The sequence below is a fragment of the Pundamilia nyererei genome, unplaced genomic scaffold, assembly GCF_000239375.1.
Source record: "Pundamilia nyererei isolate P.nyererei 1_Seehausen unplaced genomic scaffold, PunNye1.0 scaffold00319, whole genome shotgun sequence".
In the NCBI taxonomy this organism is placed as follows: domain Eukaryota; kingdom Metazoa; phylum Chordata; class Actinopteri; order Cichliformes; family Cichlidae; genus Pundamilia; species Pundamilia nyererei.
In genome coordinates, this window is record NW_005187720.1 from 5,186 (window position 1) to 11,001 (window position 5,816).

Genomic DNA, 5,816 nt, shown 5'->3' on the forward strand with positions numbered 1-5,816 from the left:
CTGTACATTAATATGAATAGACATCTGACTATTTTACAGGATAGACAATATAAACATATTTAAAATTAAAGGAATTGAAATGTACATTGTGCCTTGGTTTAGTGTCTGGAAGAGTCCTGTCTCAGTCCATTTTAGATGATGTGAGAGGGCGGGTGTGTGTGTTTAGGGCACGGATGGCTTGAGGATGGGCCCGGTGGTGCCAGTGTCCGGCAGCTTCGCCTCTGTCAGTGCGCCCCAGGGTGTCTGTGGCTACAATGTAGCTGCCATCACCAGTGTGTGAATGTGTGTGTGAATGGGTGGATGACTGAATGTAGTGTAAAACGCTTTGGGGTCCTTAGGGACTAAGTGAAGTGCTATACAAATACAGGCCATTTACCATTCAGGGATTGTGGACATTCAAAAACCTTTTTATTTACACAGGCCTACAATACGTTTTTTTGTTCTGTTCTGTTTTTGTTTCATTCTGATGTTTTTCACTGCCTTAAGGGATTGTAAACTTACTTTTTGTGTTTCTTTATTTTCTGTGCTAACGACATAAAGTTTTGATGTAATATAGTACTATATAAATATAATTGTCATTTAAAAAAATCTAATCAAAGCATAAAGTCTGCTACTGTTGAATGGGGAAAATAAGTTGCACATATAATCTGGTAAACACAGACACGAGAAATGTAATGGAACAAAATTGGGAGCAAGTGCAGTGTACTGTGTCAGTAATTATACTGTATTTTTTGCTGTATTGTAAATATAAAGGAAAAAAACATTGAAATTAATGAATTCTTTATCTAATATTTTATTAATATCTGTTACTATCTAATGTGACTTGTTAATTTTATGTTTAAAAAAAAGAGAAAAGAAATATATGAATATAATGCAAGCACTAGTCCAAACAAACGTTTTGGTTACCGCTTCTCATCCAAGCATTAAAGGCTACTGTAGAGACCCTGTACTTTTTCAATTGAAATTATATAAGAAATGAATGTATTTCTTTAAATTACTCACGCTATTTCAATAAACTTTACTTCATAAGAAGAGACTTTAAATTATTGTAGAAAGAAACCCAAGAAGTGGTGCATTAGAAAACATTTGGTTACAGTTAGAAAAAGAAAACTCAGAATAAGACTCAGAGTGGGTCCGGTAGGTATTATGACTTGTTTGGATGATACAGAATTGAGACAGAAAAGAATCTTTTACTTTAATTTTTGATTAAGTTTAAAGTTTAACAGGTCCATTACCCAAAACTACAGCTTTGAAAACAGTGCATTAAATAGGGATGTAGCAAGTCTCTGAATAGATCTGCGTCATCAAAAATGTGCAAAGATGTTAAACAGGAACTGAGACCTATTTGTCTTAAAGAAACTGAAAAGTTTAATTCAACATTATTTTACAGTAATGAACAGGTGTTTTAAGTCAAGGATGTGGGAACAAAAAATGTACTCACCTATAATTCAGATCTTAAGAGATCTCTGCCATGAGCTCATCCAAAAACCAGAGTGGAGGCAGATGAAAATCAAACTTAACTGACCAGGAAGACACTCTACTTCCTGTCTGAGGCCTGTGGGTTTGGTCTGACTTAAGCAGACATGTACAAACTGCTGATCACAGCATCATGAATCTCATGACAAATTTCATCACCTCCCATTCAATCAGTTTCTATAAAGGAAGCGCTGATAATTATAAAACAACACCATTTTTCTATCAACTCACACTCTAAATCATAATTTCCCAATGTCCACATTGTAGATTTGGGGTATAGTTGGGTACTTGAAAAAGAAACATGCTGAGATATTTGTTGGCACAAAAGAGACTTCAAATCATGTGTCCTAAGTGAGATGTAATTGGGATGTCACTCGGTTTGCATTAAATTATAAATTTTAAATCAGGTGCCCCACTAAAAACTTTCAAAGTCACTTACACTGTGAGTGTTAATATGTTTATGGTGTAGTAAAGTACAGTATGTCCCTATTAAATTAGCACCAACTGGCTCACTAACCCCACTAGTAGGAAAATGCTGAAATTCTTGCTTCCAATTCAACACGTCTCATTTTGCTAGTGAGTGTGGGTGGGCGCTTCTTACCAGGGAGTAATCTGAGGATTCATCACCCTGAAGTCTGAAAAAATGTTTCAAGGAAGTGAAGCAATCTAACTCACCATAGAAGAAGTGACCCAAGGAGACAAATGATCCACTACCAAGCGAGGAGAAGGTATTAAAGCCAGACAACTCTATTTTCCACCACTGCGACCCACACTGAAAAAAATGCAATAGGGTGGTTGTTGAATTTGCATAGAATTACTTCATATATCCAGCATGACTAATTTAAATTTCACATCTAAACAAATTTTTGTCTTTTAATTTTCAGATATTCTTTAAGAATATTCATTCTTTTAGAACAAATCATGTTGAAAAGAAACAAGTTAGTCGTGTTTTATCCTCAAGCTCCGCCCCCTGGAAAGGAAAAATCGGCTGCACTGTCCGCCATTTTTGTCTCTCGCTTTGGAAAATCTACTACCATCTGGAGTTTTACACTTGAAGGTAAATACGATTTTAAAGCTAACAGACCAGTGAGAAAGAGTGTAGACCCTTTATATACAGTGGGGCAAAAAAGTATTTAGTCAGCCACCGATTGTGCAAGTTCATAGTTGAACACCTCTCTATGCTCTGACAGTATTCTGCTTCTTTGCATGGAGATTTCACTTCAGAAATGCATTACCTTTTTGAGCATTCTGAGGACTCAAATCACATGCTGTAATGAATACATTTTTTTTCACCTAATGTGTTACTGTTAACATTTTTTGGAATAGTGACACAGATTAAAATAAGATTTGGTATAATGTTCTTTGACCAGTGTTCTGTTTAATTAGATTTTGGAATTCTGCATTTACTAGGCCACAGATGAAGCCATTATCCAACGATCTAATAAGGAAACAACCATGGGAATTTACATCATAAAGTCAAGAGATGCCAATGGCAGCCCTGAGGACATCGGGATAGTCCTTGAAGGCCAGAGAGTCTGGCAGGATTTGGATAACTATACCCTAGCAGCTGCAATGCTGTTTGGACTAATGTACACTTTGAACCTCACTTACCCACTGGAAAAGTATACCTTCGAGGTATTATAGAAACTGGTTATGGAGCTCAAAAGGAACAGCCTTTCAAAGAAGGCCCAGGTTTTCAGGACCAGACTGTACGATTGAACAGTTTTCAAGTCAAGTCAAGTCAAGTATTTATTTATTGTCATTGTCAAAGAACAATGAAATTGCGTTTGGGGCTTCCGTACAACCCGTAAAAAAAAACAAATACCCCTTAAAACCCAAGTGTAAATATTTAACCCAGTGTGACTTCAGTGCAATGAGACAATCCTTAGCAACAACATGAGAACAATACAGGTAATGTTCATAGGACATTCAGACAAAGACCGGAGAAACATGACAAAATGCAACAATGCAACCCGTTCACACAGGAGCTCATTTTCCACTCGGCACTCGATGAGAGCACATCTCTGCCAGTCCAACTGTTGCCAGCTAACCTAGCTTACAGTTTTCTGTGTGCCACACCTGAAGAAGACCGTGTACGGTCGAAACGTTGTGTTTTTTGTGTTTATTTTTAAATAAAGTTTTTTTTGGCACACCTTCTTTTGTTGTTAACTGTTTTTACGTGACTTTTTCCTTTCCACATTTTGGAAAGCGTTTTTTGTTCACATTAAAATTAAATAAATATTTTTTGAAGCACATTTAATTTTTTTTGGAAAAAAGAAAAGAAGAAAAAAATACTGGACGCCATGGACGACGGCTGGACGGTGGTACGCTATGGCCGCCGCCGCCAACGTGACCGCCAAGTCTTCTGGGACGGGTACAGAGGGCCGCAGGGAGGGATGGACCGTGCACGCTCCTTTTCCTTTCGGAGAAGGGATTATCTTCCCCATCATAACCCTAAACCTCATGTCCAGGATGCTAACATAATCCCTTTTTCAGGGCACCAAGTCGGGGACATGGTTCCTTGAGCCGGGAGCAGGAATGGCCTGTGCATTGGTGCCCGATTGCCTTCGGCAATCGAGCCCCCATCTTACCTTCTCCTAACCCTCTGAAATATGGCCAAACTGGTGGCAAGTGGCATCTTGGCAGCTGCACGCTTGACTTTTCTCAGTTCATGGGCAGTTATTTGGCGCCTTGGTTTTTCCACACACGTCTTGCGACCCTGTTGACTATTTTGAATGAAACGCTTGATTGTTCGATGATCACGCTTCAGAAGCTTTGCAATTTTGAGACTGCTGCATCCCTCTGCAAGATATCTCACTATTTTTGACTTTTCTGAGCCTGTCAAGTCCTTCTTTTGACCCATTTTGCCAAAGGAAAGGACGTTGCCTAATAATTATGCACACCTGATATAGGGTGTTGATGTCACTAGACCACACCCCTTCTTATTACAGAGATGCACATCACCTAATATGCTTAATTGGTAGTAGGCTTTCGAGCCTATACAGCTTGGAGTAAGACAACATGCATGAAGAGGATGATGTGGACAAAATACTCATTTGCCTAATAATTCTGCACTCCCTGTAGATGAGTTTTAAGTAGTGATTTAAAAGTGGTGAGACAGTGTGTGGTCCGTAGAGCAAGTGAAAGTGCATCCAAAGTCTCGGGGCAGAACAACTAAAGGCTCTGAGTCCCGTGGTAGTCAGGCGAGCAGGTGGAACAGACAGAAGGGAAGCTGAAGAAGAGCGGAGTGTACGAAGGGGTGAGTATGTATGGAGAAGATCAGATAGATATGGAGGAGCAAGGTTATGAAGCGCTTTGAAAGTGAGAAGCAGGATCTTGAAATTGACATGGAGGTGAACTGGGAGCCAATGGAGCTGTTTAAGAACAGGTGTTATATGTTCAGTGGATCTAGTTCTGGAAATAATACGAGCAGCTGTATTTTGAACTAACTGCAATTTATGGAGGGATTCATGAGGTAAACCATAGAGAAGAGAAGTACAGTAATCCAGACAAGATGTGACAAGAGCATTGACAAGTATGGCGGTACTATGTGGTGTGAGTGAGGGACGAAGATGGTTAATATTACAGAGATGAAAGTAGGAAGACCAAGTGATATTATTTATATATACTAACTTCCCTTTTTCTCATTTATCTATCAAAACTCACCCCTTACGCGTATTCCTCTAACTCTTATTTACAGCAAGAATTATTTTTATATTTACAGCAATACATGGTTATATTCATAGATTAATATTAAGCAGTATTTACAGCAACAAACAGATTATACTCTAGACCAGGGGTGTCGAACTCCAGGCCTGGAGGGCCGGTGTCCTGCAGGTTTTAGATAATACCCTGGGTCAACACACCTGAATGAAATGATTAGTTCATTACCAGGCTTCTGGAGAATTTCAAGACATGTTGAGGAGGTCATTTAGCCATTTAAATCAGCTGTGTTGGATCAAGGACACATCTAAAACCTGCAGGACACCGGCCCTCCAGGCCTGGAATTCGACACCTGTGCTCTAGACTACTAGTCAGCAGTATTTACAGCAGTAATTATACTCAAGGGTTAGTAACAGCTATTTACTAGGGCTGTCAAATGATTACAATTTTTAATCAGATTAATCACAGCCTAAAAATTAATTAATCATGATTAATCGCAACTCGAAATATGACCAAAATGTGTGCAAACATACGGACAGATAGCGGATTTTTACACACTTGTTAGTGTTATTTAATGCTAAGACCACGCTGAGTGAACGCAGGCCACTCAGCGTGGTCTGACGTAGGCTGGGTGTTGTGCTGGAAGCGAATTAATCACAGCCTAAAAATTGATTAAT

General features: G+C 39.0%; 1 protein-coding gene across 1 annotated transcript in view; it reads right to left on the reverse strand.

The window, feature by feature from the left end:
* The window catches only part of LOC102193158 (gap junction Cx32.2 protein-like), a 5,612-nt gene extending 4,080 nt beyond the window's left edge, over positions 1-1,532 (reverse strand). Inside the window, exon 1 of the mRNA XM_005751610.1 lies at positions 1,442-1,532. The gene's annotated coding sequence lies outside the window, so the exon portion shown is untranslated. The remainder of the gene's footprint in view (positions 1-1,441) is intronic.
* Between the last annotated feature and the right edge of the window lie 4,284 nt (positions 1,533-5,816).